Source organism: Mytilus californianus, unplaced genomic scaffold, assembly GCF_021869535.1.
Source record: "Mytilus californianus isolate M0D057914Y unplaced genomic scaffold, xbMytCali1.0.p SCAF_15, whole genome shotgun sequence".
Classification (NCBI taxonomy): domain Eukaryota; kingdom Metazoa; phylum Mollusca; class Bivalvia; order Mytilida; family Mytilidae; genus Mytilus; species Mytilus californianus.
The window spans coordinates 18,114,461-18,139,305 of NW_026262637.1; the positions used below are offsets into that span (position 1 = coordinate 18,114,461).

The window sequence follows — 24,845 nt, forward strand, 5'->3', positions numbered from 1 at the left end:
TCAGGGCTGATAGAACTTGACCTAATGAACACTTAGCGTCATGTCAGATTTGCTCTAAATGCTTTAGTTTTTGAGATATAAGCCAAAACTGCAGTTTACCCCCTATGTTCTATTTTTAGCCATGGCGGCCATGTTTTTGACGAAACAGAAAATAAAACACAAAATTTATTCTAGATACCCTAAGGATCATTCAGCTTACGGTTGGTTTGAATTGGTTCAGTAGTTTTAGAGGAGAAGATGTTTGAAATAGTTTACACCGGACGGACGACGACGGACGCCAAGTGATAGCAAACTAAAAAAGACGGCCACATGTCAAAATAACACAATTTTAACAGTTTTTAATGTCAACAACATAATTTTAACAGCTTTTAATGTGTAAAACACAATTTTATATAAATGACATTTTTGGTAGAGCTGTTTTGAAAATATATCAATATATTTAAAATATCTACCTCCTAGTTTCATTTTCCACTCATTAATACTACCTTTTTTCAATAAAAAAAGTTTCTTGTGTGGTTTATTTCATACCGCTTTTCATTTTTGTTTCCTTTCAAATTTCTTGTTTTCTTAATATAAAAATAAGAAGATGTGACATGTTAGCAAATGAGGCAACTATACATCAGAGACCAAATAACGAGCACGAGAATGTTATTTACTATAGTTCATCGTATGGCCTTTAACAATGGGCAAAACTAATTCCGTACAGTATGATACAAATGGCCTCGACATGACTAAATGTGAACCAATTCAAAAGGAAATTCTACTACATTAAATTTGTAGGTAAATTGCGATCATTTTTCATCCATTATGCATATTTTCCTCTATTGATCTGGTCAATGATTTCATTCATGCATTTTAAATTAATAGACAATAGAGTGCAATATCACAGCTCTTATCTTTGTAACTGAATAATTCTATGTAGCGATAAAAGCCGACCGACAAGTCTGCATGTTCATGTTACTAGGTATTATCTCAGTAGGATACATTATCAAGTACTTAGTAAATAGAGTTTAATTCATAATGATCACTTTAGAAAGCCAATATTTCACACTTCCTCTAGTACATAAACAATGACATAATCATACTAAGAGAGAAAGCAACGTTTTAATTAAAGATAACCATGCAAATCTCTATCCAATATACTCTTTTGAAATTACGAAACTGAATTGTCTAAAGCTGAAAGGATTCTTCGAAAGCTTCATTATTTTCTTTTTGGATAAATTGGAATATATTAATCATTTATTCTTTTCTGTTTTAGTTGATATTTCGTAAATATATCAAGAAGACATCAATTAAAAAGCTACTTCTACAGTAGCGTGCATTTTTCAAGCACTGCATAGATAAAACTACATGTAATTCAATCAATAACTGCAAGGAACACCAAAAATGATTATCGCAAAGTTACTCGTCTAATTCCTCTGACTTGACCTTACATGATTACAACTGTCATTTATAGTAAAAATTCGTAAAGGGTTCCGCGGAACCATGAGTCTCGCCTGCGATTGCTGCTGTCCATTTAAAAGCGTAATGCTGACTGCCATAAACGACGACGGAATTTATGACCGCCATGTCTCGCTTCCGCGACAGAATGTCGTGGCTCAACAAAAATAGGACCGGCCGGAACGAGGAAACATGGTTTTTAACGATTTTATCTTATAAAAATTGATATTTTATTTTTCAAAGGTGGAAATTTGCCCTCTATGCCTCCATCTGGACCCGCCACTGCCTGTTCTAATTGGCACACCAGTGAAATTCCTCCACAACTAGTTAATATTCGTCAAGTTACGTATTTCATACGAATTATTTTACTATAAAACATCTTTTGCTTTCTGAAAGGGGACCAAGTGAAACTAGCTAAAACAAATAAATTGCTCCACTACCGTATGTTCTATTAACAGTTAAACGGTCATGTTGATAAATTGATGGTATCACAATATTAATGATAAAGACCAAGAACGGTTGCTACTTATCCAGATGTTCAAAGGAAACTTTTTTAAGAAAAATTATAGGGACAGCAATGGAGGACGGATTCAAAACTATGTTCAGTAGTTCTAAAGGTCAGTAAAATAACAATAATATGTACTTCAGATTTTTAAGACCGAAAGTAACCTCATTTCATGAACTTGGATTCAATCATTAAAAATCTTGTTGGCGGCTACTCGAATGGAAAATCAATGTGTGCCTTATTCTTAATCATTTATCATGCAAACTCAATAAAGGGATTAATTTGATTAATTTGTTATTGTTAGATAAAAGAAGACCATGCACAATGAGTCGTAGAAGTTTGCGCATATGTTACATTTTAAGGTATACCTTTGTAATATTCCCCGACAGATATAAGTGCATAATATTCTACCAACTTAAACAATTTTGCCCTAGTTACCTATCACACAGAGTTGATGTGCACTTAAATATATTTGTCAAGTCTACAATAGTTGTAAAATGTTTGCAGAAAGATACATGAAACGTTGTGATTGTATTTTCAGTTTATAAACTATGTAAATGCATGTAATCCCTCAGGAAAATTTGACCTAACTCAAATGTTTTGCTGTTCTATCCATATCCAATATTGCTATTTATAAATGTCGTGGTTTGGTTTCCAAAATTTAGTCTCTTGTGCAACTTTATTTTATTCTGGAAAATACATGTTGACACGTGCGCACGGAAAATCAACATTCTATGTTTTTTTTTTTACATATAACAACACATGTATTGAGATGCATTTTTTACCAGACCTAATTTGGCGCTTCGTGAATATATTTTACACTTATTCGATGCACCAAAAAATTAAAAAATAGAAAATGCTGAAAAAGTTTGACCCCTTCCTTATTTATTGAGACAGCAGAATATGTAGTTTGAGCCTAAAGTTAATCCCTAACCTTTTTAAAAACAGTATTCTTATTAGAAGTAAAAAGATTAATACTAGTTGAATTTGCATTGGAAATTAATTGTAGCAGCATGTCGTATAGAAAACAGATTAACAACAATGATTAATGTCGCTCTCACACTGCCCAATCAGTCAGTTTCAAGTAAATATAACCTCACTGCAATAACATGGCAATCCGATATACTGAAATGAAGACAAATTGATTCCTTTATTGACAGATCCTAGGTTTATACCTAACCAAATACAATCAATAACTGACAGTTCTTAAAATATATGTAAGCTAATTTACTGCTGTAAACGCCCTGTATTCTAAATTATTCTGTTTGGTGGCCTCTCAGCCATGCTTCTTTTGGAATAAAATGACTCAGTGTGTGTATTGATTTTATTGAAAGCGCATCATACTCTCGTGAATGTTTTCATTTGAAGCATCTTTGTTTGACATAAGCTTTGTTGATATATACAAGAACGACGAAAAAGGAATATACAAATCGACCAAATCGTAAAAGGAATCAACAGGAAACATGAGAACCTTAAGTGGTAAGTCATTTTCTAATTTGTTTCCATTTGTCATTTAGCGTTCTCCTTTCTGGCGCAATCGGAATGGAATTATATTGATAAGTATTATAACATTGAGGACGTTTGTCTTATAGATATTTGTTCCATTGACTCATAATGCTATGTATGTACTATCCACTTAAAACTTTTCACAGATCAAATGATGTTAAAGGTTCCATTTTTTTGGTGTCTTTTATAAAAATGCGGTGTACATTTTGGAACCACACAAACAAGAGGGTAAATGAAAGCCCTCTTTGGCCAATTTAATTCGAAAATTAAGGATATTTTTAAATCGACTTAATACCATCCATGATATAATTACATATAAGTGCATTGCATAAATTTTATTTTTACTTTAGATAGAAGTTCTTCTCTATAACTGCTTGCATTTAAGAAAGAAAAAGGGGGATACTGCCTCTTATTATGATTTTATCATAAATATCTAGATGTGAACAATTACAAACACAGAAAAGATATTTTTCCACAAAACGTCATGTACGAAGATTATACTAATTTGACACATTAATTTTGTATTATCAAGGCTGTTGCTCATATTAAATTTCATATTCTAAAAAATATATCTGTTCATGCATGTTTTACTGCTATGGCGTGTTTGTTGGTGAAATGAATTTTCATGGCCATAATCTTCAATCTTTCTGTAACGGGCAAGGACATTAATATTCGTGAAATCCATCCGTTTTAAATCATAGAGTTTTCTCACGATGTCATATATCGTGTTACCACAAATGGCCTTTCTCCACCAATTGTATATCATCCCATTTATTCATCAATAAAACAATTACATAATAAAAATTCAAAAATATTGAACAATTCTAAGTCTTTTTTTTCAAATGTATCCATGAGGATAGGAGAAATATCTCTACATGCGAGAATAAGGTAACAGGCTGCAACCATAAGAGAATACATGATTGACCATGATTACATCGTTACAAGTATAACCAATTTTATCATCATCAAAATCACTTTTAAATATTAAAATCTCAATTAAATATAATTATACAGATTAAACGTGAAAACTAATCTACTGTTGCTGAAAAAGTAATATTTTTTTTTTTTTATTATAAACTACTATTCAATAAACAAAAACAGCCAATAACAGAAACAATCATAACATTAAATCAAATGAAAAGTTATTGAATGATACATAAAATATAATATAATATTGTTTTTTGTGCATACTAAAGTGGAATCGATGAATGTTTCCTACACCTTATATATTGAATATGAATAAAATGTTTGATTGATTGAGTATTGCTTAAAGTTGAGTCATATCGCAACGAGAGTCTTATTATTATTATTTGACAAAAAGAATTTAATGTTTTCGTGTGGGGTATACGTCAATGAAACAGCAAAAAAGAAGTAAAATATCTACGATCTTTAAAGAGACAAGACAATTTCTAAATCGACCCGAGTCTAGAAAAGTGATGAATAAATTAACGGAGACTAATAAAGATCTGCTATCAATTCTGAAATCCCTTATGACTATAAATACACATAAACATCTATATATTTGACAACTTTACTACAGACGGTATCCATCGGATAAGCTGGGGTTATACAGAGCTAACACCACAATTTATTTATATGTACTATGATATTTCGCTGAATAATTATACAGTATATACTTATTTGTCTAATTCATTTAAAATTGAACTGTCGAGAGTGGAGAAATATCGTATCGCACGAGATATGATGACAGAATCTACTTTTCTAATAATTTTGACTATAAGAAAGGTATATTTGACTTGGATGGAGAGTTGTCTCATTGGCACTCATACCACATCTTCTTATATCTATATTTTATCTTTCTTTTTCAATAGTCTTTAAAAAAAATCTTTTTTGTGTGTGGCGTCATCGGGCATTGTCGCCTTTTTTCGTGAAGTCATAATTTTGACCAATGAAGCACTGAGAGGAAGCGACCACTTGTGCACATATCGATTGTAAAAATATAATCAGTCGTTCGGGAAAGTATAGATATGCACAGAATATGAGAAATAAAAGACATCCGCGGACAATTTTCCTGGCTTTATATTAGACAGATACACGAACACTCGGCAAGATTAGATTTTTGATCAATCAGCAACTGAATCTCGATTATTATAATAATAAAAGATTCGAAAAAACGTAAAATGAACTGAAAAACAGTACAGTAACTTTTTGATACCGGTATACTGGTAGAATATATCGGTAATAAAAGGACAAATGCAAGTGCAAGCAAAACAATAACAAACAATACATAATAAAATAATGCTCCCAGTTACTTTAAAGGTGTCAGACCATAATCTAAAATCCCTATCTATTCAACCATTTTTTTTCAATTTTCACAGCTCTCTTAATACCTTTAAGTTTAACTTCATAAAACCAGGAATATCTTGAATTGTACATGAACCATCTTTCTGCGTGCCAATTTTCAACCAATGTTTAAAGTCTTGTAGTGAAACACAGCCGTTCGGAATTCAACTACTACTAAAAATAACCCCTGGTTTTCTGGAAATCTTAGATTAGTATAGAATGGCGTGCATTAATCCTCAATTTTTAAAGCAAACTCATCGACAAGTAAATTTTGGCTCAAAATGGTCCAAACATATTTCTATTTCACCAAAAGTTTCATTTCTGCAAACGTGTTGGTTAGTAAACAATGACGCCAAAAGCAAGATTTTTGTCAGGGAAGGGCTACTTTTACATATGTTCTGAATTGGAGTGAGTGAACTGGTGGTCTGACACCTAAATGATGTTCAAAGTAATGAACATCCTCTTATGTCAATGACTGGTCATCGGAGGAGATTTCAAACGGCATATGAAGAAACAACCTTCTGCAATGTCCAGAATAAGACTTCTAACCAATTTATGATAACGACATCCCTTTCTTAGGAAAGTTATAACAATACAAATATTACGGTTACTAAAATCTAAGACGTAAATACAAATATGGGCATATCGAACAAACTGAAAAATGAAATTCCATAATAAGGCGTCACCGAAACACTAAAACCATTGAAAAGAAAAGCAATAATAGAAAAGAAAAGGTCGTCCATTTGTGACACCTGAATTTTGTCATGAAAATTACCATATTTGGAAATTTTATTATCAAGGTCTAAATAAAGACAATGGACATTTCAAACTTATGATTGAGTAAAGATGGGGTTTTCAGCCAAGGAGAGAGAGAGAGTTCGATGATGAAACAAATTGATGTGAATATATTCAATCTTTTCAGTATGCTAGGTCATTATTATTTATTGAATCCAACCATTTCAATGCAAAGACTTTTCTCATAAGGAGCTATTGTTTTGCAAAAACAAAAGAAAAAAATTCCAACAAAAACTCCTATATATCTTGAAATTAACTAAAATTAATGCATTCATAAGTACATTTGTAAATGAACATGAATAAAAAATAGATCTGGGTATACGCCAATAAAACATTAATCCAATAACACTAGTGACAGAAAGACATCTAGATAAAGGTCAACATACAGATTTAAAACAAATAGATATTAGACTAACTTCTAATGTCCCTAGTGTATACAAAAGTTTTGGTTTTATTAAACAGAAACTATTTAAGATCTCATATCCCTTAAAACCTAAAGATTATTATTGAATAGATTGTTCGTTATTTCATATTCGACTTAGGAAAATGTTACTTTTTCAAAATGTTTGATATCGAAAAATAAAAGTCGAAATGGAGAAGGACAGGTAATTCATGAGTAAGTAAAAGTAAAACGAACTTTTGTTTTGATGCGTTCCGTGTGTTTTTCAGGATTTACCTTTATCAGCACCGCTCAGAACCATGCTCAGACACATAGGCAAGAATGGATGGCCTAAAAGTCTGACTGTTTATTTAAAGTTTAATGTTTCATTAAAAACACTAACATTCAACAGTTGACTAAAATTGGAGTCTTGATTTCGAATTATTAAGAAATGGGAAACATCAGATTAAACGTTCGATGTGGTGACCTTAACTTCACCTTGAGGAGTCTTTTGTTCAGTGGCATCGCTTGTTCGTCGACAACAGACTTCTATTTAAAGAATCCTAATGGAAAACAAACACTCAATCTTCAATAGGTTGAAACGAGCATGTTAGATATACGTCGCCATACCAATGCGTATACAGATATTTCATGATTATTTTGCTGCTTTAATAAAGATGCATGGCAGTTTCAAATCATAACTGTTATCTTTATAAAGACTGTTATATTTTTTTACCTTTTCCATAAATAGGATCTTATGTTTTTATCAAAACTCCTCCAAACAAAAACTTCCTATTTTCCAACAATAATTCTCATTGACAAGCAATTTATTTTTGGTCGAATAAGCGTGAACATGATTTTTTACAATATCGATAAAAAAATCTGATCTTTCCATTAATGAAAAGCATATTTTATTTATGACAAAATCCATTTATGAAAAAGATAATTTTTATCAAAAGATGTAATATACTATATAATGTTTTATTCATACATGAACATTTATCATTTATATAGGATATGATATATATCTATATATATTTGAAAGTATTATCTGGCAATCAATAAATTATATCTTATACGCTTGTAATATTTGTCTGATTTATACACATATGATGTTACAAAGATGGAATCTTACCGTTTCTCTTGTAACAGCTAGAGCAAAAGGAGTCTTCTTACAGTATACCATGATTTTTTTTCGTTAGAATAGTATACAGGTTACGAAATCTGTCTCGATTACACACAAAGGAATGCAGACAATAAGGGACAATAAAAAGGAAACGATTGTGATTCTGAAAAATGGGACCTGTCTTCGTTGTGGGTTTGCACATATATAAGACTATATCCGACCTGTTTTGTTTGTGTATTTCATTAATCGATAAACAAAACGATCTATGAGTAATGAGTTTATTCACCAGAGACCAAGGGTTGTTTAACTATTGGGTACTGTACGCGACAAGGACAAAACCAATACCGTATAGTATGCTATAAAAGACACCGGTATGACAAGATGTGCAACTATTTAAAAAAGAAAAGAAAGTCGATAGTAAAATAGAAATTTATCAGTTTTAAATAAGATGTACAAAAATGAGAAATCAAAGAAGGAATTGCTCTGATTGGAACAACATATATTTTCTTTAAGCGAATCCTCTTCACAGATTATAATTTTTTTTAATGACATCATAACTTATAAGAAAAATAACAAAGCAATATGACTTTATAGGTATTAATTGAAATGTACGTAATGATAAAACTGTATTCTTTATTGTATTTACATTGGTGTTAATATTCAGTTCACAAGTTATGACCCTGTTTAAACGAAAAACATATATCAGATGGTCTGTATCAGTTAGGATTCCCAATATAGACATTAATAAATGAATATTTTAAAACAGATAAATGATGCAGACAGAATATAAATGGATATGATACAAACAGTTTTTATCGTGATGTTATATGCAGCAAAATTGTAGCCCTGTTTCTGATAGTCAGTCGTTTCGTTTACAGATCGCCATTCCTTTGGGAAATCATGCTGAATTGATAATAGTTATGCTTCTGTCTATTCCAACTTAGGTGTAGAAAAGACAATTCCATTCCATAAACAAATCTGATGGAATCTGGTTATAATATGTATTGCAAATTGATCCATGGAACGTGATTTCCAATTTGAAAATTGCTCAAGTGAATTGAACGGGAATAAGTTATATAGCAATGAATAACGGGTTTAGTAAAAGTCCTTAATGCCATTGAAAAAAAAGTTAATTGATTTTAATTGTTATTTTTATCAACTGATAAAAAAATATATATGGGTTCTTTGTAATTTCTTTATTTTGCATTTCTGATTAAGCCGAATAACTGCCTTTAACAGGAGTGGTATTCTATCATAGGTATTTGCCTTATCAATTCATTTCCTTTTAACCGTTTAATATATATCCTTGTTACCGATGAAACTTTGATTACTGGTAAAGTATATTTTAGAATAAGATTAATGTATAATTATTAAGTTAATGCTCATTAGAGTTACTGACCCTCACGTTGATACACATGGCAATTGACAACGTCCAATAATTTGTTGATTCTCATAAGAGTTACTGATCCCAGTTGATACACATGGTAATTGACTATGTCTAGTAAATTGTTGATGCTCATAAGAGTTACTGACCCCAAGAAATACACAAGGTAATAGACTTATGTCCAGTAATTTGCTGATGCTCATAAGAGTTACTGACCCCAATTGATACACATGATAATTGTGATATGTCCAGTAATATGTTGATGCTCATAAAAATTACTGACCCCAGTTGATACATATGGTAATTGACTATGTCTAGTAATTTGTTGATGCTCATAAGAGTTACTGGTCCCAGTTTATACACATGGTAATTGACTATGTCTAATAATTAGTTGATGCTCATAAGAGTTACTGACCCCAGTTGATACACATGGTAATTGACAACGTCCAATAATTAGTTGATGCTCATTTGAGTTACTGACCCGAGTTGATAAACACGGTAATTGACTATGTCCAGTAACTGTTTGATGCTCATAAGAGTTACTGACCCCAGTTGTTACATATGGTAATGGACTATATCCAGTAATTAGTTGATGCTCATTAGTGTTACTGGCCCCCAGTTGATACACATGGTAATTGACTATGTCCAGTAATGATTGACACCCGATAAATCCTTGTGGATAATGTTTGTGTCTCTTCTGACTTCATTTGTTTGATTATTTGTCTGATTAAAGAAGACAGTGATAAACTGGTATTTGCATATCCGACAACAAAACCAAATGGAACCGTCTGGAACAAATCTCATTTGTGTTGTTTATGTCTACGTGAAGGTACATAATGATGAAATCAAATAGATTTAAGTCTGTGGTATAGCGACAAACATTGTGAATACAATTGCAGGTATTTCACGACACCATTTAGTATTGATGAATCTGTTTTTCTTTTCGATTACTATAATTTCTGTAAAGTATGCATGCATGCTCTGCAACCAATGATAAACACTCTGTTCTCCTATATTAAGGATGACAAGAATATATTGTGTGCTATTCCTTTTGTCTCTTTGAACATACAAAGTAGATATAAACTAATCTACAAATTGAATACTTTTACTTTTCGTAATATTATCAAAGCCTTGTGTGCTACCTTGAACGTAATTTGTGACTGAAATATTGTTGTACGCCATTCCGATTGTTCGTCAATTTATCCTCGGCCAATTCGTCCATCAGATATATGATTTGTTCGCGGAACACCTTTCACACTTTTCAGAACATACTATTATATATGTGAAAGGGTGCGTTATATAAGGTTTTAATTTGGATAAATTTTGAACAAAATTACGGACTTCTGGAAATGAGTTGCCTTATGTGAAGTTTGACTAATATTTAAAGATAATGGTGTAGATTTATGTCCAAAATAGAACTCGTATTTCCATCAATATACATCAAAATAATACAGGCAAAACAAATGAATGAGTAACAATTCACTGTTCATTTCCGTTTCCATGTGAGGTCTAATGAAAATGATTGGAAATGGTGTTTCATTTCATGACTCAACATTACTAAACACATTTCATGAAACCAAATGCAAAGAAAATGTGCTTCAACTGCTGTTTCTTATCTTCATCTATATATTTTTCTATAGCAATGATAATTTCTTAAATTATTTCAATTTAATCGATCAATTTTGAAAATATTGCCACTGTTGGGTTGCGGTATAATGGTTTAAACTTATCTTTTGTTCTAATGTCTTCGGCCTTTGTCTTTGGACAGTTGACCAATACACTTAAGCGTTTCAATAGTGAATTCAGATGGACCTTAAGAATTGAAGAATAGGTTACAATAGCGAAGGAGGGAAATGTCGTTGGCCATACTATTTCAAGGATCATATAGATGAAAAACTGAACAAAAAGTTTAGCACATATTAAGATTTTCCTAAGCAACTTTTCAATAATGTTTTTGTTGAGTAAACATTGCACAGTATGTTTTTTTTTGTTACGATAATCTATTAATTGTTATGTTTAAAAGTATAGTTTATTTTTGTGAAATTTAACATTAAAACTATTTGTTGCTACACTTTTATTACTCCGTATACTATAATTGATACACTGATAATTATAATGTTATTAGTTTCTGTTTTGGTCTCGTCGTTTCGCAGTGTTTACTGTCCAAGAACTTGCAAATTTTGTTAATCAAGAAATATAACTTGTAAGTATCCTATCATAATATAAAAGTTGAATATAACAACCGAATAGATTCATTAGATAATAAGGAACAAACACATCAAATTCGTGTCAGTTTGCATTTTATGCTTAATTGCTATTCAGCAGATGTGATCTTTTTCACCTCAGGCATATACCATTCAGAATATAGCCGAGATCTAATTATACATACTTGCTACAATTGTCATACACAGCTGCTTACATAAAATTGCATATAACACAAAACAAGAGATGCCGGAACAGGAATAGCCGACCGGGATTTAGACTAAACTTATACATTTCGATTAATCACAAACACCTTCTGATAGTTAAGAAAAAATTGAAAACATTAAGAAATTCCTAAAGAAACTATAGCTGTGAAATATCCAATCATATTTTGGTTTCATTTATACAAAGTTTGAAATAACATCTTCCATGGTTCAAAGGTTACAACAACAAAAATACTATATATTTGTATTAGTATTTGTATAACAAGGTATTATTTTTAGTTATGTTCACAAGCGGGGCCTCCTATGAACTTGTTCTTCACCAAAAATGACAATCCTTTGTTACGATAAGTTATTTGATCTAAATTTCTATTTTTGTCATATTTGTTCATTCGTTTGGTGTCGACTCTTTGATCTTTGTATTTTGTCTTGTTCTCCTTTTATTCATATGGCTACAGTCCACGTATCGTATGTTAAAAAATGGCAACTTTTAAGCGTCTAAAGTTGCTTGGATTTTACAATTAGCCATTCAAATCCTTTAACAAATGGGATAACCGTCTATACTATTTGTAGTGTTTTCTCCTCTCGATTCCTTGATAGTGATATTTCGTTTCCCTTCTCATCGAATATCAATTTCTTAGTTAGTTCGATATTAATCTTCTCCGCTAGTCAAGGGTTACGATCCAATCCCCTCAACTCCACACTTGGCGGATTAAGATATAATTTCGGATCCAACAATGATTTCCATTGGTCGCAGTTATGACTGGTTGCATCCAATCAAAAAGCGCTTTTATGATGATCACGTGTAAATGTGGAAAATGTAAATAAACAATTGTCACGCGCTGATTGTGTAACAAGTCTTTACCCTCAAAACATAGGACGGTATTAAGTGACAATTAAAAAGCTCTTAATCAACTAATTGAAGTTCCTGGGTATGTTTGGAGTGGAAATATTGGAATGGCAACGTATATTTTCGGTTCCTGCTTCAAGAATTTTGTTAACACTAGACACAACCATTTTACATCTTAGTCCGCACTGACGAGAGTTCAGGTGTTACCATTGGTCAAGAATGATGTAGTCGGAATGGGCGTGACTTTTATCTACAGTTAGATGGCGCAGCCTTGTAATCACAACTGTTGGCTTAATTTACCAAGAGTGGAGAAGAGGGAACTGGATCATAACCCTTTGCTAGCGAAGATGGATAATAATATGTTTGTAGTGATGTTTCAGATTTCAGTGAACATAAATTGGTCAAAAGTTTAATAGAAGTTGTAACAGATATATATTGATTGAATTTGGAATTATTATCCCCTTTACAGAAATTTGATCAATTTAAAAATTTACTTTAAACATTAAGATTTTTATGGTATTATTATCTATAAAACAAAAACAGTTTTGATTATTGTTTCTTAAATATTTGTTTTGGTTTAATAGACCAATTAATGTGAATTATAGCTATTCTCTGTTATTTTGAATTATTCCGTTTGTTTTGGTATTGAAATCGATTCAATTATTTACAGTTTGAAGTATGACGTAAATATTTCATTTAACCTTTTTATTTTTTTAATATGATATGTAAACAATCTTGATTGCTAGGTTTGTTTTCTTTGAATGATATTTTTTTACAACTGAAACGTCTATTATTGATAACGAACAAACTGTATTTTTATATATGTTAACACTAGAATTTCAGTATAATTTTTTAACTACAGATGATTATAAACGATCTATCTTAGTTTGAGAGCTTTTGCACATTTTCTTCGAGGCGAAGGGTACACAAATATGTCATTAATTCTGAGAATCATCATGTATTGTCATGAATTGCAGTGTATGGCAAACCTCAGTAAAGATAGATAAGACGGCTTGCCGTTTTTTCCTTTTTTTTTGAGAATGATGTTCTTCTGGTCCCTATTTCCGTGCTTCCTTTTGATCGCTGATCTGATGAGTCAAGCCAATAGCAACTGATTTTTGCAGTTTGTTCTTCTGTTGTGCTGTTAAACTGATGTCTCAGTGTGGGAGGAGGCGATGGAGGGCGCTCACTATCGTGTTTAACCCAGTCGCATTCTTTACATGCTTGTCCCAAGTCAGGAACCTGTAAATCAATGACTGTCTTTGGTTCCTTTTTATCATTTGTTTTTCTTTGTAAATCAGGCCGTTGGTTTTCTCGTCTGAATTGTTTTACATTTTTTCATGTCTTTTATAGCTCACTTTACGGTATGGGTTTTTCTCATTGTTCAAGGTCGTATGGTAAGCTGCAGTTGGTTATATCAAAGTCCTTTTGTCTATAGTTGTCTCATTGGCAATGATATCTCATCTCCTTATTTTTATATTGATCGACGTATTTCCAACAGAACCGAGTGTCTCCATAAAGTCTTTGAAAGCAGACACCAATAACTTATTAAACAGCATTACTTAATGTTTGATGGTCGTGCTTTATTAGCTTTTTCAGAGATTTTTTTCTATTTTACCGATCGTTTTCAGTTGTATAATACATCATTATTTCTAGAAAGTTGAAAAATTATTGTATTCCTCCATGCAGACCTATTATAGGGAAAGTTAAATGTTAGTCTGTTAAATTGGAGACAGATCACTGCATTAGTTACGACCTGAAGTCACTTTGGATTCAAATTGAATTAAAGGTTGAATCGATCATTGTTGATATAAATGTTCAAAGTTAAACATAAAATAAGTTGATTCAACATCTATATGTTTATACTTTTATTGTCTTAGAAATTATATATTAGTTTGTCTACCTAACCTGAAGATAAAAGTAATTTCGGATTTAGTAGAGACTAGCTTAAGAGTATGGTCGCATGATCTTCTTTCAAATGATATATTTAAACATTAATGCAACTATGTTGCATAGATGCTATCGCAACTGTAACCAAATGCAATGTTTTATCCGCAATTCTAATCTGAAATGTACTTCCTCGGAAAACATGTTTGACGCTGTCAACTACGACAAAAACTGTCTGAAAAAATGTATTTTTTTTAAATCATCGCTTGATATTAGTCGTAGACAAGACAAAAACTAAATATATGATAAAAACCGAAAAGACTGTATCATCAAAACTGATCGTTAGTTGTTCGGTTAACACATTCATACACTTCAAAACTCTACCATCCAGACTATCCCGTGATAAAAATGAACACATACATATTTTGTAACCCGTGACACCGTTTTAAAAATCTATTTTTAATTAATCAAATCAAAAGATATCTTGAATCGTAGTTTGCTAGAAACAATTTGTACTAAATTGTATGCATGTTAAGTTTAGTATAGGTACCGGTATTTTTTTTGTTTTTTTATGTCTCTGTTCATCCTGGTTGGTTGGTTGGTAATAAAAATTTGACTTGACGCTAAACAAATGTAAAAGACACGATCCCAGGTTACATAAGGTAACTGCAGGTCTGTTTTAATGATTCTAAGAAGTCAATAAATATCCCACAATGCAAAACTACATTCCTGACATTTCAGCGAAAGACCTTTGTTTTTATTCTATACTTTTTTCAAAAAATCAATTTTTACAAGTTGGAAAAGGTTTAAATGACAAGTTCGTAAAGATTGATTGACACATATTTTCAATGCTCAATAAGCAGCAACTAGTTTTCTAATAACAAGCTGTAATGTATCAGCTTATGGAAGGATTACACTAAAACTTTCTGATTTCACTCATTACAAGACAAGACAAGACAATTTATTACAACTTAGGCACACATATAAGGAGATAACACATATATACATTAACACATGCATACTAATACTTTTGCAAGCAGGTTAAACTATAAATAAATAAGCAATATAATTCAATACACCTAAAATATACGCCAATAAGTTAAAGTTTGGCAATACTTTGATTTACAACGTGAACACAATTTATATGTACATGTATTATATCTAGGAAGTTGCTAACATGAAACTTGTTATGAATGAGTGTATGGCATTCATACTACATCTCATTTTTTACATCTTTGATTTTTATGCCATCTGAATTCCCCGCTGATTACTCCACAACGATATGAAAAGGCAAGAGATGTGAATCTTATCTTAAAGTGTGTCAGATATGCTTTCTGAAATAAGGACAACAAATAATAAAAACATGTAGTCTGGTATACTTATCGGATAAAGAGCTACCAATAGAAAATAAACACATTACTGACACCAGGTTTACAATTTTGTACGCCAGACGCGCATTTCGTCTACAAATGACTTATCAGTGACGCTCAAAGTTACATCTCACGTGGAGGAAAATAGAAAGGATGGTAAAGACTTTGATTGAGATTTCCCATCTGTTGACATTTTTGGATTAACCCATGCATCCGTCTACAAATAGAGGATCGCATGAGGTTTTCTTAAACTTTGACATATATATAAAAAAAAAATAAAAAAAATTCCAGCACTTTGATGTAGGAAATGATCTTTTCAATTTTTATCTATCCTAATACATACGTGTATTTGTACGTAAATTTCACTTGAATCATTTCTGGAAAAATGTGACTAATATTTCTATAAAAGACTTAAAAGTACATATCATAGCTGTCAATATTTCTCTTGAATTGATATATAACTTGCAGGGTCACATTATTTTGAATTTAATTTTATATGTAGGCTCTAAATCTTGTCGATTCCTAAGTTGATTGATAAATTCCACAGAGATGTAGAAACATATGACGCCAACAAAGTCATCGTCAATATTCAACACAATCTTCTAAATTTTGAAGCAATCTGTATAACAATGTTATTATTCTCTCTATATCTAATTTTGAGATAAAAACGTTGTCACTCATTTTAGTGAATACACAGTCATTTTAATATACGTTGCATTTAACTAGTCCTCCTGAAAACATCCCAATAGATTTTTAGTCGGCATAACAGTTGTTTGAACTAGAGCTTTATCTTTTTTTTCAAAGTATAATTGTTCTGATGATATGAAACAAAAAGACTTCTATCATTAAATCGATCGTACAGCTACTTACTTAACAAGAGATCAATTTGTCCGGTTGTTTTAATTATTCAGAACGCTTGGTCAAATAATGCTAAGAGCTTTTGCCACTTTAGAAAGTGTTAAGTAGGTGATAGAACATTGGAAGAGAAATTGTACTGGTTTATATAACGAGGTTGATGTTCAGTAATGTTTAAAAATCATTTAACATGTTTGTTACAGTGTCTGTACAATCATTGGTAAGCCTTAAAGTTATTTAGTTTTCTTATTTACAAATAATAACAGAGTTATGCGGTTATAGATTTTAGAAAATCATTTTGAATTAAGGAAGGGTTCTCTCTTATGTTTAGCTTTCAGTCCTTGTCCGAGTTTGGATATAAGTTTTAGTCATTTTCATGTATAACTGCTCTTTAAAATTTTTTTACTTTTTTTTCTTAAATTTTAGAATCGCGCGTCATTGAAAAGACATTTATTGTGGCAAAAAAAACATCAACTGACACCATAAATATTACGCATAATCAATCGTTAGTCAAAACACATAGGAAGTTCAAAACGTTCCATTTGCATGATTTGCCTATTGACCTACCTCGCAGATTTGGTATTTGCAAGGCTTTTGTCGTAACCTCCTACATTCAGATGCATATTTCTGAAGCCAGAATGTATTATAAATCCCTGATGATTATTCACTGTGGTAAATTCTAGAGGAAGTAATCTAAATTCTTATCACACTTTCACAGAGAAGATTGTATTAAACCGTTTATATAAACCCAGTCAGTAATTAAGTGATGTGACACAATCGGAATAAAAAGAAACACCAAATAATCAATTCCGTCATTAGAAAGAACTCCACGGAGCACAACAATTTAATCAGAGGCTATATACCACTAAATGAGATGAGACATATCATGTTTTCTACAACTGTTGCCCTTTCGAGAGAACAGAAAAGTTTAAAATATTCTTTGTAAGGATGATTACAAATTGTTTTTTATTGCTTGTTGATGATGGGTGACATTTTTTCCTTTTGAACTTACTGTATGCTTAACATTGACCCAATGACTGGCTACTAGGCTGGTGATACCTTCGGGGACTAACAGTCCACCAGCAGAAGCATCGACCCAGTGGTATTTATAACATTAATGGTACCAATTTTTCTGCACCAGATGCTTATTTCGACAATATATGTTTTTTTCAGTGATGCTCAACTCCAAAATATTTGAAATTCCACATCCTATAAAAAAAGAAGGAAGAGCTATAAATATCTGCTTGCAAAAATTTTATTATAAAAACAATGTATTTGGAAAAAAAGGTGGACTTACCATCTACTTATTTTTAAAATAATGTAGAAAGTCTTATAACAACAACACTGGAGGGACTGCTGCAGAAAATTTATTGATCGACATGTTTCGGTGCCTAGGGCACCGTCATCAGGATACAAATAATACATTGAACATACTTAAGTGTACAATCGGGTTGTCTTGTGACAACGTCATAGTATAGTAGTTGTTATGAAAGGGAAGTAATAGTGAAAGTATAAATAGAAAATGTATATAAATAGATTGTCAACATGAAAATGAAAGTAAATTAAAGTTGTTTGTATATCAACTCTGTGTTATTATTGTCTCAGCTAAAAATGTTATAAATAGAATGTACAAACACATGTCTGTCCCATAGTTCTTCCGGTAGCTCATCTAAACATATGGTTTCATTACTGCTGCTTGTTGTCAGGTCTATGTAGTCTTCCTGAGTAAGGTCCATGACATAACCGTAATCGTTTGTTATGTATTGCGGAGTGTTATTTAAAGAAGAGTCGGAATCCGACAGGTACAGGTCTTGTTCCAAATCACTTGTTGAGGGTTTTTTCGGTTTTGAGGTGGATGATTGGTGATACTCATACGGTGATTTAGCTGGTATTGTCCTGAATGTAGGTGTTTTCCCGTTCCATTCTTTTTTCTGTACGGCTTCAAATGGTGGTCTCCATTTTTCTATTGCTTTGGCCATTTCACGAGGATTTTGTTGGAAGCTATTATAATCTTCTCTGGCTTTATCTGGGTGTTTTGATTTAAGGTGTGTTACGGCATTTGATTTTCTAGTGAAGGTTGCAACACAATGTTTGCATTCAAACATTGTTGCGACTGGTTCGTGGCGTTCCTTATGGTGTCTTCGTAAAGTAGAAATACTGCAGAAAGTTTTCGGGCATTTTTTGCAATTAAATCGTCTTGTGAAAGTTCCTGTAGTTTCTTTTCTTTTGGTAATCTTCGTATTAGCCATATCGTCTGTTAAGGCCCCAGGGTTCGGTGCTTCCAAATTTATGTATAAGAGCTTCTTCCGTTCTTAGTCTGACGTTTATGTTTTGTTCTGTGGTTGTTATGCCTGTTATGGTGACGTCGTGTTTATTGTGACCATTTGAGGTGAAGTGTTTCGAGACTGGTTTTGTATTATTCTCAGTGTTGATGTCCTGTAGATGTCCCCTGAATCTTTCTTTTAGGCTATTTCCCGTTTGACCAATGTATTGTTTTTTGCATTGTTTGCATTCTATTAAATACACCACACTTTCTGTGTTGCATGTAATTTCGTGTTTAATATCTATTTGGTAACTGTTTACGGTACTTTTTGCACTTTCTGCGGTTTTCATTAATCTACAGAGATAGCAATTCTTTCCGCAAGGGTGGCTACCCTTACGGGTTTGTTTGCGTACAATTTCGGTTTTTACTAGTATTTGTTTGATTGATAAGGCTCGTCTATATGAAACAATGAGTTTTTGTTTCGCGAGGGTTTGAGTTTCAGGAGTTCTTTTGAGGATATCTTTCCTCTGGTTGATGGTTCCGTTAAGATTTTTTATTTTTGGATGGTAGTTGATTACTAATGGAATCATATCTGGCTTCACGGGTTGGTCAGTTTCCTTTGGTTTTAACAAATCATTTCGATTTAACGACTTTGCTTTTGAAATTGCAGAATCGACAACCTGTCGGGGATAACCCCGAGTCAGGAGATGTTCTTTCAGACGGTTTGTGTGAAATTCGAAATCATTGATTTCTGTACAAATTCGTCTTATTCTCAGTGCTTGACTGAATGGAATACTTTCTTTTTGGTGTTTCGGGTGGCATGAGTTGTAATGTAAGAAGAGGTGCGCATCTGTTGGTTTTGTGTATAGAGTTGTATAATTCTACACGAATTCTTATTACAAAAACACTGGCGAACGCCACTATTTTACCTTCTCCCAAAAATTCACAAAACAGGAAATCCAGGTAGACCAATTATTTCACAAATAAACTCTCCTACTGCAAATATGTCAAAAGTTGTGGACCATTATCTAAAACCTTTCATCAAAGATATACCGTCGTATATTAAAGATACCACACATTTTCTACAAAAAATCGAATCGCTAGGCGATATACCACCCAACAGCCTTCTAGTAACGGCAGATGTAAGCTCACTGTATACAACCATTCCACACAGAGAAGGAATACTAGCAGCAAAAGAAATACTGAACAACAGACAAGAAAATTCACCAGCAACTTGGATACTTCTTAGATTTATGCACTTTATCTTAACCAAAAATTGTTTTAAATTCGGCAATAAATACTACATGCAAATTATGGGAACAAGCATGGGAACAATTATGGCTCCGGAATACGCCATTATATTTATGGACAAATTAGAGAGAGAATTCCTAAAAACACAAGTACTTAAACCATTAGTATGGTGGAGATATATAGACGACATATTTTTCATATGGCCACATACACGCAAGGATCTAGATTCCTTCATCAGTGCCCTCAACCAATTCCATCCTAGTATAAAATTCACAAGCCACATAAGTACAGAAAAGGTCGATTTCCTAGATACAACGGTAGTTAATAACCAAGGAAAACTCCACACAACTCTATACACAAAACCAACAGATGCGCACCTCTTCTTACATTACAACTCATGCCACCCGAAACACCAAAAAGAAAGTATTCCATTCAGTCAAGCACTGAGAATAAGACGAATTTGTACAGAAATCAATGATTTCGAATTTCACACAAACCGTCTGAAAGAACATCTCCTGACTCGGGGTTATCCCCGACAGGTTGTCGATTCTGCAATTTCAAAAGCAAAGTCGTTAAATCGAAATGATTTGTTAAAACCAAAGGAAACTGACCAACCCGTGAAGCCAGATATGATTCCATTAGTAATCAACTACCATCCAAAAATAAAAAATCTTAACGGAACCATCAACCAGAGGAAAGATATCCTCAAAAGAACTCCTGAAACTCAAACCCTCGCGAAACAAAAACTCATTGTTTCATATAGACGAGCCTTATCAATCAAACAAATACTAGTAAAAACCGAAATTGTACGCAAACAAACCCGTAAGGGTAGCCACCCTTGCGGAAAGAATTGCTATCTCTGTAGATTAATGAAAACCGCAGAAAGTGCAAAAAGTACCGTAAACAGTTACCAAATAGATATTAAACACGAAATTACATGCAACACAGAAAGTGTGGTGTATTTAATAGAATGCAAACAATGCAAAAAACAATACATTGGTCAAACGGGAAATAGCCTAAAAGAAAGATTCAGGGGACATCTACAGGACATCAACACTGAGAATAATACAAAACCAGTCTCGAAACACTTCACCTCAAATGGTCACAATAAACACGACGTCACCATAACAGGCATAACAACCACAGAACAAAACATAAACGTCAGACTAAGAACGGAAGAAGCTCTTATACATAAATTTGGAAGCACCGAACCCTGGGGCCTTAACAGACGATATGGCTAATACGAAGATTACCAAAAGAAAAGAAACTACAGGAACTTTCACAAGACGATTTAATTGCAAAAAATGCCCGAAAACTTTCTGCAGTATTTCTACTTTACGAAGACACCATAAGGAACGCCACGAACCAGTCGCAACAATGTTTGAATGCAAACATTGTGTTGCAACCTTCACTAGAAAATCAAATGCCGTAACACACCTTAAATCAAAACACCCAGATAAAGCCAGAGAAGATTATAATAGCTTCCAACAAAATCCTCGTGAAATGGCCAAAGCAATAGAAAAATGGAGACCACCATTTGAAGCCGTACAGAAAAAAGAATGGAACGGGAAAACACCTACATTCAGGACAATACCAGCTAAATCACCGTATGAGTATCACCAATCATCCACCTCAAAACCGAAAAAACCCTCAACAAGTGATTTGGAACAAGACCTGTACCTGTCGGATTCCGACTCTTCTTTAAATAACACTCCGCAATACATAACAAACGATTACGGTTATGTCATGGACCTTACTCAGGAAGACTACATAGACCTGACAACAAGCAGCAGTAATGAAACCATATGTTTAGATGAGCTACCGGAAGAACTATGGGACAGACATGTGTTTGTACATTCTATTTATAACATTTTTAGCTGAGACAATAATAACACAGAGTTGATATACAAACAATTTTAATTTACTTTCATTTTCATGTTGACAATCTATTTATATACATTTTCTATTTATACTTTCACTATTACTTCCCTTTCATAACAACTACTATACTATGACGTTGTCACAAGACAACCCGATTGTACACTTAAGTATGTTCAATGTATTATTTGTATCCTGATGACGGTGCCCTAGGCACCGAAACATGTCGATCAATAAATTTTCTGCAGCAGTCCCTCCAGTGTTGTTGTTATAAGACTTTCTACATTATTGTGTTTCATCATAACGACCCTGCATACCCGAGGTATCCACTTCAGGGACTCTAACTCACTACAGACTCACCAGGCGTTGGTTCACTTTCGTTTGTAATTATTTTTAAAATGATTTATTTTTTCACATTTTTGTAATGTTCACATATATATTGCTAGACGAAGCTGCTATAGAATTAACCATTGACTTGAGGTCGAAAAAATGTTGATTTTTACTTTTATTCAAAATCATCATATTCATAATGATCTATAATTAACATCCTGTTCCTTGTGGTTAGATAAAATGTATCCTTTGGACAGCAGAATGTTGCACAAACTCGAGTCATGATTATAAAGAGGATAATAAAACATCGGGAAATCAGAACTATAGTGAATTTACCCGATATGTCTAGTTTTCAATACTATAATATTCGTATTCGTATTTCTAATGTTATAGTATTCATGTTCGTATTTTTAACACTAAAGTAATTCGTATTCGTATAACCAATTTGTATTTTTTGCGATTCCTGTTATTCCCTTTTATGTCTTGTGGAAATGGTATCATTAATGTTGAATCAATTTAATTAGAAATATTTCAGGTGAAAAAGATTTTGGTTTGGTTTTAATTGTCGTAGTCTAAATATGTTTGTTTTCTTAAAACTCGCTTCCAATCCCACTTTCACCGAGTTTTCTACCAGGTGTGAGTGGAACAGGATTTGCTTATATTTGTAGAGAACTTAGTATTTTATGTGTTCTACGTATACAGTATAAAACTTCTATAGATATATTGGGGTCAAAAAAGGAATTTAAATAAACTGTGCCGGAGAGAAAAATCGAAAAAGTGACCTACAAAACATGCCCTTTACATTTTTACTTTTTCCTTTTTTGGTTTATTTTGCATTATCTCGTTAACTTATTTGCCTTTATTTTAGTTATCGTCTATTTCTTTTTTTTCAACTCAACATTAATCATATTCAACTGTATACAGACACAACATAAACTAAAATACATGTTGGAACCAGGTCAATGTTACCATCTTTTATTTGACAGGTTCCAATACTTTAAATTACAAAAAGTTCTTAATGAGATATACGATGAACTATGACAAGTTTTCGGTTTTCTCTGAGTTCATTTATTAGATAGACTTTACAAAAAAGGGATTGTTCCAATTACTTGGCAAGACAGAGGTTGTCTGATTTGGCTTATCAAACACTGAGGAGTTACTATCTTTTATTTGACAGGTTTCGATACTTTAAATTACAAAAAAAGTTCTTAATGAGATATACGATGAACTATGACAAATTTTTGGTTTTCTCTGAGTTCCTTTATTAGATAGGTGTTACAAAAAAAAATGATTGTTCCAATTACTTGGCAGGACAGAGGTTGTCTGATTTGGCTTATCAAACACTGAGGGATTGGCAAGTCTAATTTGCTGACTCCAGTCCACATGACAATATCGTACTTTTATGTAATCAGTTTACTGCAATAGAACAAAAGTAATTCCGTGATCTTATTATAGTATTTCCTTGAAATTTTGTATAGAGTAAAATCACAACGAATCAAGATTTTTACAATAAGTTGAACAAAGGTTAATATTTTTGGTCAAACACCAACACCTTTTGTTAGATTGTTGCATGAGCACAAAAGGGCAAAACATAAGAAGAAAAAAATTGTGTAAAAAAGTCCATAAAAGATATTTCAATATTCTGTTACCTTTTTAGTACAAACCATAGCTTCTTGCTTTAATATTCCTTCGTTTGTATATTTCGGATACGCCATAAACCAAAACACTAAGAACCATGTAAAATGTCTTGCATAGTTTCAGACAGTTCTTTTGATATTCCCCCGTTTAATTGAACTACATACGCACTGCTTGAGTCAGAAACGTGTCCTCATGTACACTTACAATCGAATAAAACCTGCATATAGCATACATGTCCTTACTTATGTGCTATTGATATCGCATTTAACGCAGACCGTTACAGTTAAGGTACATTTTATTTCGTCATTGTACATAATAAAATGACTGATTTGACATAATACATCATTATCACTATAATAGAATGAAAATAACTCATTCATCCCGTTAAAACTACATCAGTAATAATGCATTTGAATAGACGATCTAGTAACAAACTGTAAATTTTGCTCAGTGCAAGACACCAGAATAATTAAAATTCATTAACTGTAGGAGTTATAACATCCCTAATGACCTATGCGTTTTTTGATAAAAGTATGATATATTTAGTTGCAGTTGCTTGCTTTTCCCTGAAGAAGTAGCGATTGATGTTTAATTTATCTTAAACATTTTATTTAATTCAACACGACAACAAAGAAAATGATAAACAGAGGAATGACCATGC

The 24,845-nt window shown here is 32.4% G+C and overlaps 1 protein-coding gene across 1 annotated transcript in view; it reads left to right on the forward strand.

Moving 5' to 3' along the window:
- The first annotated feature begins 3,197 nt into the window (after nt 1-3,197).
- LOC127725572 (tubby-related protein 4-like) overlaps nt 3,198-24,845 on the forward strand; it is a 79,502-nt gene continuing 57,854 nt past the window's right edge. The window contains exon 1 of the mRNA XM_052232636.1: nt 3,198-3,424. The gene's annotated coding sequence lies outside the window, so the exon portion shown is untranslated. The remainder of the gene's footprint in view (nt 3,425-24,845) is intronic.